The sequence below is a fragment of the Sinocyclocheilus anshuiensis genome, unplaced genomic scaffold (genome assembly GCF_001515605.1).
Source record: "Sinocyclocheilus anshuiensis isolate Anshui unplaced genomic scaffold, SAMN03320099.WGS_v1.1 scaffold1162, whole genome shotgun sequence".
NCBI classification, from domain to species: Eukaryota; Metazoa; Chordata; class Actinopteri; order Cypriniformes; family Cyprinidae; genus Sinocyclocheilus; species Sinocyclocheilus anshuiensis.
Genome location: NW_015540875.1, coordinates 1,327,003 through 1,338,955, shown reverse-complemented (window position 1 = coordinate 1,338,955; position 11,953 = coordinate 1,327,003). Strand labels below are relative to the sequence as shown.

General features: G+C 37.4%; 1 protein-coding gene across 1 annotated transcript in view; it reads right to left on the bottom strand.

Moving 5' to 3' along the window:
* The window catches only part of LOC107688206 (DNA-binding protein SATB1), a 60,643-nt gene extending 52,291 nt beyond the window's left edge, over positions 1 to 8,352 (bottom strand). The window contains exon 1 of the mRNA XM_016485813.1: positions 8,158 to 8,352. The gene's annotated coding sequence lies outside the window, so the exon portion shown is untranslated. The remainder of the gene's footprint in view (positions 1 to 8,157) is intronic.
* Positions 8,353 to 11,953: the final 3,601 nt, after the last annotated feature.

The following is an 11,953-nucleotide window of genomic DNA, read 5'->3' as shown; positions in this document are numbered from 1 at the left end:
TATCGAGTATGATATTATAGCGGGTTTTTTTTTTTTTTTTAAGTTGCAAAAGAGCCTCAAGAGTACAATATTTCTTATAGAAAAAGGACACGCCATCTGTCAGTGATGCTGGTGCATGACACACACACATATGTGCAGGTGACAGCAAACGAGCAACCCTGAACACACACACACACACACACACACACACACACACATACACATAGATAGATCTAATTTATGCAAATATGATAGAAGAATATATTAATGCACACTAGTTAAAAAAAATGTTTACAGAGTGATTATATATGAGAAAATGCAGTAAAAATAAAAACATGCATTTTATAAAATAGTATCAATAAAACAAAGACTTTTGAGGCATTTGATGAATGAATTATTAAACTAAAACTCTTAATTATTTTGACATCAACACAGGAATTAAATCATTCCCAGCCTTATTTGATTTTAAAAAGATGCCCACTGCAATAAAAGAAAATAATTATTACAGAGGCATTATATGTTATCTACACTGGAATGTATATTATCATAAATAAAAACACAATGACATATACAGACAACAGGCATGAAGAAATATGTGCAAGGGTCAAATTTAATCACTCATGGTTTGGAAGTAACACCACATCCTGGCTGGTTAAAATGACTTTCAAAGATCTGTATTTACTAACATAATGTGTTTATGATTTCAACATTATATTGAATATATAAATAATAAGTATAGCAGTAATAAATTAATACATACATACACACACACACACACACACACACACACATACATACACATATATACACACATATATATATATATATATATATATATATATATATATATACACACAAAAGTCTAAGAACCTGGATGCTTTGTTTCTGCTACTGTATGTTATTATAATGCCAAGTGAGAGTGAAATATATTGTTTATTTATTCTAAAAAAGAAGATGAGTTTTAAAGGTAACTAAGCACATGCACATGTCAGAATCAACAATTATAATGACTAATGGGCCCAATAATTAATTATAGTGAAGACAGTAAAATGTGTTTTTAAAACCAGGAGTGTGTAACATGTGTAGACATGAAACTGAAGGTGATAAAGCTATATGAAATCAGCAGAGGTGCTGAACTAGAACACTAAGTATCACTGCTGTTAAAAACAGGAAATGTAAGAAAAAAAAGCGATGACCAAAAAAGGTGGATGCATTATAAGGGGTCGCGAAATACGTTCATCGATTCAACACGGGTAAATGATCGGGGTTTTTTTTAATGTCACATATGAATGCAACATATGTGATATGGCATTCGCACGACGCTAAACACGTTTCCGGCGTTGATGTGAATTTGCACTGAGCTTGTTTTTGCTGTCTTGAGATGTTAGTCCATGTGCAACACATTAGGTGGCGCAGCAGCTACAGCGATGCTCTAGATTAGGCCAAAACTAATATAGCTAACTTTATATAAAAAACAATGGCTCTTTTACACAAGACCCATTCAGTATTTCAGTGCAAAATGTACAAATATGTAGCTAAAACTATTTCAATCAGATCTGACCCTTCAAATTGTCACTCATAGTAAATAATATGACATAGCACAGTTTTATCTGGTGCATTTCTGCTCCCAAAATCCATCATTGGCTCTAAATGTCAATTTCAAAATCACAAACGGATTGTGTAGTTGCATCGGTCCACTCTTATTTCCACAGTAAAATGGAAACGCGGGCCAGTAGCAGTGGTAAGCGGAGCGTGGCCGCCATGTTGACGTGCTGTGGCTGCAGCCCCCTCTGCACTCGTACTAGAGCATCACACAATTTCTGCCGGCCTTGCCAGGAGGGTCCTGATGCTGCCAACAGGTGCAGACACTGCCAAGAGCCCTGGCACACACACACACACACATACGCACCGCCCAACAACACCAACTCTGACATACAGAAGGGCATGCAGATTCACAGAGCAGAAATGATTCGATCAACTGTGGTTATAATTCAGCTCTCGCCCATTTAAAGAAGGGTAAACACAATTGAAGAGTTGAAAATGCCAATATTTGTAGCACGCTCAGAGCAAACAATAATGAATACTAATATGCTAGTGCTTTAAAAAAAATAAATAATAAAAAAACAAATACACAAACGTACAATGCACAAACAAAAGCAATGCACAAACAAACACTGTAAATATGTACTGTACTGCCTCATCTGACACTTTTATTGGTGAAACATTGGTGACACTTTTATTTAGCCATACTAATATAAATAAAATATATTATCTAAGAATTTTTGGGAATCCAAATTTGAGAGACAAGCTTAATTTGATGTCAGTTTATACTGATGTCAGATGAAATATTTGGTCATATTTAAATCACAGGCTTCTTTTTTGGGAAAAAAAGAAAGAAAGAAAAAGAAGCAGTTAACAAAATCCAATTTTAATTTTGACTACATTAGATTTTTTTTCATTAATTAAAAAAAAACTGCAAAAAATGTAAAAAACAAAAAATGTATTGCAAAAACTCAAATGTAACCCTTTATTTTTATTTCATTTACATTTGTATTGTTTATTTTGCCTTTTTCCATGAACATACTGTTTATCCTAGAATATCTGATCATTTGATGTCAATTTATATTGACATTAAAAATTTGGTCATATTTAAATCAAATAACTTGCATTAACAAAATGTTTTGAATTTTGACTACATTTGAATTTTTTTAAATTAATTCATAATTCTAAAAAAAATTTAAAAATACAAAAGTGAATTAAAAAAAATATTGAATAATTTCTTCAACACTTCTAATACTTACAACAAAGAGGATTTTAACACATTTTGTTTCTATTTTACAGCATCCTAGGATGTTGCATTGCTTATTTAGCCTTTTTTCAAGATCATCCGGTTTCCCCCGGAATAGTGGCACAATATGTGTAAGTGTACATCCAAAGTTAAAAATCCCTATGACAACAAGACAGTACGGTCTTCCTCTTTTTAGCTGCACTGGAGGCAGTTTATCACTCGGCACATTTCACCAGCACTATTCTGACTGCTCGCACGCGTAGGTGTTGTTTAGTCTATGTGCTTGCCACTTCCGCAATGTTAAATGTGCATTAACAAGATTATTTGAGGTAGTGTTATAAATCAGAGCCAAGAGCATCTCGGCAGTTTGATAACACAAACAGCATGGGGTAGAGTCATCAGTGCCCACCACATACCGAACAGAGACACTGAATCAATGCGGAGGCAAATGGGCAGTATACAAATCTCCATTAGATGCATTCAAAACAAACATTTCCTGGAAACACGAAAACGTGGAACTCATTACAGTCTCTAAATATTGGTGGCTGGCACATTTTTAGACAGAATAGAGGAGCTGTGTTACTCAAGCACATTAATACAGTAGTTTGCAGTTGACTGTGCACGACTCTCATGACTTCTAAGTGTATTAAATAATAAAAATAATCTGCAGTAATAGACTTATGTGCGTGAGGGGAGTCTAACTCCATCACTTTATATGTGCAGGCTAATTATTTAATGCATGCAGTGGCATAAAGCGATGCAACACAGTGAACAGTCATTTCTGTCTAGTGCACACTGTGTTGTTGAACCTCTAGTGTGCACTGTAAAAGTCCCCCTGTGGCTTGCTCGCATCTGAACACCTGGCAAATAAAGTGTGCGAGGCTTTTAAATCAGTGAAAGCCTGCGAGAGCTGAAGTCCGGCTGCACACAAGCGAACGACAACAAAAAGATCCTGCTCTTTGAATCCCCCTCAGGAATCCGTATTAATTATTTAAAAACAATTACTCCCTCCGAGTGTGCGAGAGAGGCTCTTTATCGGCTCATCGCTTGTTTATGCCCCGCTTTTATCGAATTATAAAACAAATCTGTCATCTAACGATCAAGCGAGATCAGTTTCAAGGCCCGGGAAATTACTTTTCTGTCACTGCAGTGGGGCAGTATCACATGATCAAATAATTAGCCCTCTAATTTCTGCCTCGTGGATTGCGACGTATCAACAATTAATAGCGTTAAAGCGACAGGGAGAGAAAACCGCTGTGAAGCTCTTTTTGTCCAAGCTTTGCTGAGATGCAACGCGTGGGCCCACGCAGATACTGCGCCCGCAGAAGTTTTAGCAGAATTGCAACGCCCGTCATTCACAAAGTTTTACGCGTCTCCACATTTTAGCTCGTTTTATTATGCTTTCAGCTTTCAAAATGAGTGCAATACTCTCACTTGCAACATTTAACACACAATCCTAAAGATATTCCCGGAAAAAAAATTAATGCAGGAAATGCAATCAAGTCTGATAATAAGCGAGTATGCTTGTCTTTTTCCTGCAGTAAAGCATGCACTGAAAGATGCACTCTTGAAAATAAACCTTTCAATTGCACAAAAACACCTTTTTGGAATCTTTATTTTGAAAAATGCATGGCACCGACTCTAAGCTCATCGGGTTCAAATCTTATAGGGAACACGTACATGCATATGCACTGAGAAAGTTTACCTTTTAAGTTATGCATAAAAGCATATGGCGAGTATATAAATGCAAACTTGAACCGTCCTGTGAGCAGCATGCATCAGAGGCCTGGTGACAATAGGAAGGATTTGCAGTTTTATCAATATACTTCTTCCTTCTCTTTCAGTGTTTCTCTATATGTGTGCGTGTGTGTGCAACAAATGAAAGCCCTTGCTTCTTTTCAGTTGACTACACTGCAAAGGCAAAGATTTGTATGGCGTTAATCTGCGTCCCTCCAAATCTCTATAAGTGCATGTGTGTGTGTATGCACTGTAAAAGAGAGTATCTTCTTTAATTGTTTGTTGCGAGTACGTGGCTAGGTATTAAAACCCTGATCTTTTGCAGTATGTGCATTCCTCTGATACATACTGCTTTCTTTGTGTCGCCTTACCAGAACAAAGGATTCGAGAAAACCTACACAGATCGGATAACGACAAGCATAGAAATAGCAGACAATAATGTGAGATCAAAACATATGGAGTGTCTAAATTTAGGTTATGCAAAATTTAAAAAGGTTTAAGGTGGAACTGAGTGCGTATTTCAAATTGTATTAGTGATGGTGCCGCGAAGAATGATTATATTGCTCTTCTGATTTTACACAAATGTCATTTAGCCTAAGCATGACCAAATAGACATGACGCACTTTTGACGCTTTGTCCTCTGAAAAGATCCGGCGCCGATTCTCAAAACCAGATAAAAGCAGGCAAACATGTAATATTATATAAAAAAAATGAGAGAGAGATAGCGCTTGAGGAATCAAACGCGAGACGAGATGCGGATTTTAGCACGAGCGTCAAATCGCTGCTGATATATGCAAATCATCTCGGGAAAGAGTTGGAAAACGTTGCTAAATTATTCTCGAGTTGCATGTGATCGTCTGCCGTTTTACATGCTTGACTCAGAGCCCAAGTATGCACAAACAATCCTTCATTTTCCTTTCTTCTTTTTTTTCCCAAACTGGTTTGAGCTTGTCATCAAAAGTCTCTGATTCATTGTAACCTTTCCTAACTATTAGAAATCATAACAGCTCTTTCCAAACAGGGTGGAATCTCCAAGCAGCCACATATTAAAAAACGAGACAGACCTCTTATTTGCTGGCGACAGTCTAATAAATGCATACTCTGGCAGCTAAACAGGTATTTACCGTGCTCTAACCACAAGTATAATTCTTCTCTTTGCTGAGCTGTTATTTCAGCCTAGCGTTCATTACCGCCGTGGTAAAGACGATTAATGGGTTTTACCCCAGAAATCACTCTTGACTTCGCTTTACATGAATCAGACACAGACCAACCAAGAAGTTCTTCATCTGGGAGGCGAGGAATTTTAGGTTGCAGCTCGATTGCTGTCACTTACAACAGGACAAATCATGCGAGACGGAGTGGAAATAATTCATCAAGGACGAGTTGCCTTGCTTATACTCTCAGGTGCACGCTGAATATAACCAATGCACCGCGCCGGATAATTGGTCTCAAAGGGTCGGGAGGGCGACCAGGGGTGCGCGTTTCTCCCTGACAAAGATGCAACTTCATGTCTCGAAGTTAAGAGGCAAGAAGTTGCGTTATTAGGGGTTTAGAGAGCAGTTTGACCTTTCTGACCCCCAGATTGAAGGCCACTTGCAGTACAAGGAGCTGAACAATATCACCTTCTCTCTCAGAAGCTACTCTGACTTCCTGTTGTTATTTGCTGCTCGAGGATGTGCTATGCATTTAGGGCCTAACTGACAGCATTGATCATAGCAGACGTGTGAGTTTTAACACACGTCTGTATGCCGTAGCGTCTTCGTTATTCACGGTCCGTCCGAGCGTGCCAAACTATGCCACTGAGCTGAGATTTGGGACAGCGATATCGGCGCAGATGATGAATCAGGCTCGCTTATCATATCAGGGTGAGTATCTGAACAACAACAACCAGCCGTGGAAATGGGGTTAGGTGATGCCAATTAAAAAAATGGTTAACAACTTTCAAGTCGAGATCAAGGGGACCCACGCGGTTTCACATCAGCAGACTGTACATTAACGTGACACGGTGGAGAAGATGTCAGAATGAAACAAGTGAAGAAAACCTGCATAATAGCAGCAACTTTGATGTCAAACAGCACTTACAAGAAGCAAACCTGACGCTGGCAGGAAAAGCTCACAAGCTCTGTTCTGAGAAACACTGACCAGATCAACCACACTAATTCTACCCCAGATAACTAGTAATCTCAAGAAGAATAACCTCGTTTTTACCACATTTACCTGTGATTGAGGAATCAGATATAATGTGCACTGCAAATGAGATTGCAAAAAGTGTGTCAGTCACACAGAAATCATATTCCAGGCGTGCACTTATTACTGTCCTCGACTGAATTCCATATGATCAATATTATCACCAATTAATTCATTACATGCACGTCATTTTGCACTGCAACGGTCTCATTTTCACAAATATCATTTGTGGACAGCACCTTGCCCACGAGTCATGAACATCATGCACTTCCTACAACTGCTCTCTGCTCTTCATCAGCATACCAAAGTGAAACATAATAATAGTAATGTACGGTCGCTACCCATAACCATAACAGTACTGTACATAAATTTAAATGCAACATTTAATGAACCACTTTGTAATATAATTGATTCTATCACACCCAATATAATTGCCAATTGAGAGCGGTAGATATGAATTAAAAGCACAGAGTATTTTTTATTTTATTTGTTCAGAGTGCCTAAATGCGAGCATTTCAGGTCAAAAATGTGGAAATGTATTCATCTCAGTATTTTTAGTGCTGAGCTGCTGAACACACACTGATTATTAGTACTTTCCCTAAAGCAAACGTACTGACAGTCTGATATTTTAAGAAATTTAAATGAGTGCAAAAAGAATAGATATTCTGACTAACGTGCATTCGACAACCCCTTAATATGATTATTTCTGCATTATTTACATTCATTTCCCTAAATATTATTCTTCACAAATGTGTGTCTGCATCTCAACTCCCTAAAGTCAGATCTGTCACCTTTTTTCTTTGCACGTAAATGCTTATAAACCTTTCTCACATTTACAAGCTCAAATGTCACACTTAGTTGCACGGGGTCCTGACCACTACATCCTCCTATTAAAACCGAGACGTAAAGTTTTACATCACACCAGAAAAAGAAAACAGTGTGATGTGATTCTCTGCAGGCTGACAGTCAGTTTTATTTAGAATCATTTAGTCATATTAGTCATTTCATCTTATTTAGGAGCATATCTGCCTCTTGACTCCATAAAATTTGATTTTTTTTTTCTACCTATTTAGATCTTGTGCACATATGTGCACAAGTGTACATGCAATAGGTTTGTGCTTTTATATTCTGAACATGTATGGTTATAAATAATCACATTGTCAAGTCACTATCTAATATGAACTTTTGCCACTTTTAAAAAAAAAATCTACATTTAGAGATTTACAATCATTATGCAGTGCATAAAATAACTGGATATATAAAAGATGAATATAAGAAAACCAGTAGCACCTGAACGTATGCACGAATGATCCCCCCCCCCCTCCTCTCCCCCCTCGTTGTCAATTGTGTATCTATTGACAAGACAGGACAGCAAACAGATCTGACTGGTCGTTAAATATACAGCAGCTTTGCGTTCGGAGCAGACTCTCAGAGACATCCGAGAAAGAAAAGAAATACGACAATACCTTAGAGAAGTTAGCAATCTCCGAGAAAGCGCTCGTTTTCCATCCAAAAGTTGAGAAGGCTCGTTTAACTTCGTCCCCACGTTGAGAGATCCAAAGCCTGCCCGCGTCCGCAGCTCTGCTCGCTGATGGAGATGGAGATGTCCCTGCGCGTACCGCTGAAGTTGGGAGCGCACGGACTGCTCGCAACGTGGGCTGCGATGCGGGATAGAAGCGCAAGAGAAGGGGGAGGGTTCGAGCTCGATGAGAGGGGTGTCAGGTAAACGAACCGCCCCTCCCCGTCGACATAAGACGATCTGCCAGCTGTGGCGCACCGCGTCTTCTTGCCCCACTTTGATTTTTGGAGCGGCGCGTCTCCATGCGCGCTCTCCAGGGACTCATCCACTTTCACACTCAGCCATTCTCATATTTACACACCACATGTTAAAAAATGTCAGGAAGGAGGACTGTATAAAATTATTTAAAACTTGCCATCCGCAGCCACGGTGTGTTTACACTTCTAGTCATTTGATTTCATGTGCGACTTCACACACACTCGCGGATCTTAAGCTTGTTTATAGATCAATAAGTTTTCAATTAGGCGCGTGTGAGATTAAAAACCAAATGAATATAGAGAGAACACAATATTGTGAAGAAGAAGTAAATGCGCATTTGAATGGCGCGCATGTTAATATATGTCATACCCTATATTATTTAATAATAGCCTGATGATCATATAATCATTTTTGCTACTTCAGTGTAGGTTAATTTCTAAAGTTTGCATAATAGAATTCTCTCTCATTTCTGTCCGAGTGCTGATTTAGGAGTTGTAGATTTTTGTCCGTTTTAATCATTCACTTTAGAGACACACTAAAGCGGCAATTTATGCTATAAAGTTGTAATTCGTAGCACAAAATTCAAGACGTTTTATAACCTACTCTTACAATTTTCTCTCATTAAAAAAATTATTTTAATATTTTATCCTGTTCTCAAGTTACTAACAGTGGCAGATATTGATTTAAAACAAGCACCTCGCGATAAAAACATAAAGATCTACCATATGGCTTTTTATTTTAATATTCAATGCGGAAAAAGAAACTATTCAAACTGTAGCTCTGCAGGAGTTTTGCACCAGATATGATGATGAGAATGAATCCTTTCAAATGTGAGTCATCCGACCCGAAGCTCACGTTATTAGAAAGCTTTTACACCATAGTTCATTTGACAATTTATTCGACATAAACATACATCAGATACCATCATCTCCGATGCAGATTTCCAGTAGAGCTTCAGCATTTCCTCCCTTTGATGAAGGGGAAATAAGTAACGCTGCACACTGTTTTGATTCTACGCAGTTTTGATTAAAAAAAACAAACAAACAATCAGATTAGACATTGTGATCTGAAAGAATTCGAATTTTTATACTCATCTGGACTGGGTGTGAAAATCCTCTCAGCCTGTTACTTTACATCCACACACAGAATAATGTCAGTATGCATATTCATTACTGTAATGCAAACATGCATTGTTATCATATAGAAATTACAAACATGATGCAACGTGAGGAAACCTTAAATGAATAGAGCAGACCAGAAAGTGTTGTAACATCATCATACATGACCACCAGCCTCCTGAAGTGACATAATCTGTGTTCAAATAATTTTAAGGTATAGCATATTTGATGTGTGGAGGTTAAATATCATTAATTTGATGTAGAAATCAGTGTGATTCTATTTGGCCCACAAAAGAAATACTAAATAGGCCTATATTTTATTACCACACATGTCTGCCATATTTCCACAGATTGCAATTTAAAACTACATTTTAAATGAATTCATACAAAAAATATGCATGCAAAGATTGATGCTTTAGTAACCAGTGGGGTCAGCTGTAACAACAGCACTCTTCGTGCTTGACACTAATTTACACGTTTTTAGGATGAGCTGTAGATTTCAAAGCAACTTTATTTTCTAGTAGACACATGTAGGAATATTATACCAAAGTCTGAGAGTGCAGCGCAAAAAAAAAAAAAAACACTGAGCAAAATGTGTTCCAACACTCTCCTTTCTCACCTACACAACCTTTCAGAAAGGACTTGGCAGGCATCACCTGTTGCTACAGTACAAGCTCAAGGGTGTCTGTCCAAATATGTTTGTGCATTTGTGTGTTTGTTGCGGTATCATTGTCGTATGAACGGAAAGGCGGCTGCTACAGTGTGCTATGTTTAACCTCACATCATGGAAACAAGCATCTGTAAATTTCCAAAAACAATCACACCTCGGACTTGATAACTAGGCCAAAATTTACATAATTGCAGAGAAAATCTGTCAATGCTTTCTAAAACGTCATGCGACCACATATTTCTGTTTTTAAAAGTGGAAGTGAATTCATTTGAATTGAACTGATTCAGAGCTATTATTTGACATTAGCCAAATATTAATTCAAATAACTGCTGTTATCGTTACAGCCGTTTCTTGTCACCATCACATTGTAACTGCTTCTCAGAAAACTCGCCCCAAATAGTGGCTTCGGGACTCCACAAAAGCCAAGATGGTTTCATTTATCAGTGGCATTCATAATTTTCAGGTTCTCTGTATGAATCACTGTCACACATTAGTTTCAGGGGAGTAATCTCGAGCAGGAGAGATCGGGGGAAACTCCTCGAGTCTGAGAGAGTGATACAGTATGAAGAGCACAGAGAATATCTGACACTGCAGGACTGCCTTTGGATTCAACTCACCATCATCTGGATCTAGAACACAGGACGAGACTTTCATGCGCTGTTCCCCAGAGTGACCACAAGAGGGCTTCATGCGTCCTGGAGAGAAACATTGATCAGCTTTGATTTACACACATTAATGCAAATCATAAAACAAGCCTTTTAAAACAGACAGTTCTGGGCAGTGCTTGGATAATGCAGTATTGAAGCCGTGCTAAAGTTCACAGTATAGTAGCAGCTACGATATGAAACATCATCAACATTGTGTACATCACTGACTGCACAGCATCTATAAAGACCTATTAACCCAGAAAATTAAGTGTGTGCGCGTGCGTATATAAATATTCAAGAAATAAAAAATACAATTGTATATATATATATATATTACTACAAAATACACCTTTTTTTTTTATTTTATTAAAAGAGAAAGAACGCATACACACAAACACATACATATATATATGCATACGTACATATATGTATGTATGTATGTATATACTCTTTCTGCAAGTTATATAGTTGATATATCACTTAACCAATTAATTAAAATTTTTTTATTATTTAGGATAACCACTAGTGTGTGTTATATATATATATATATATATTAGGGGTGCAACGGTTCAACTTACTCACGGTTCGGTTTGTATCATGGTTTTAGAGTCATGGTTTCGGTACGGTTTGGTATGTGCTATGTTTAGGGGAAAAACTATATTGTCAAATCAAAATAAAGAAAATAGGAACAAATAATCTAACTACAAGCAACAGCACAAATAAATAAACAGTGAAAAAAGATACAAATAAAATAAACAGTGCTTTTCAGTTTTTTTATGTAGGTCTAACATAGTTTTTAGGTACACAAATTGAATAAATAAAATGTAAAATAACATTGAATATTTGACTGTATAAATTAAAGATGAATCCTTATTAAAGTTACAAAAGTTATTCAATCAAGAGCAGTGAGAGATTTCCGTGTTGAGGCTGTTTGATTAACATTAAGAAAGTGCTGTCACTTTAAGAGAACGCACTGATCCAGTGCACTGATACTGTACGTTCAGCCGACTATGTCTGCTAGGATACTCACCAAGACGGGCATTTTGACAT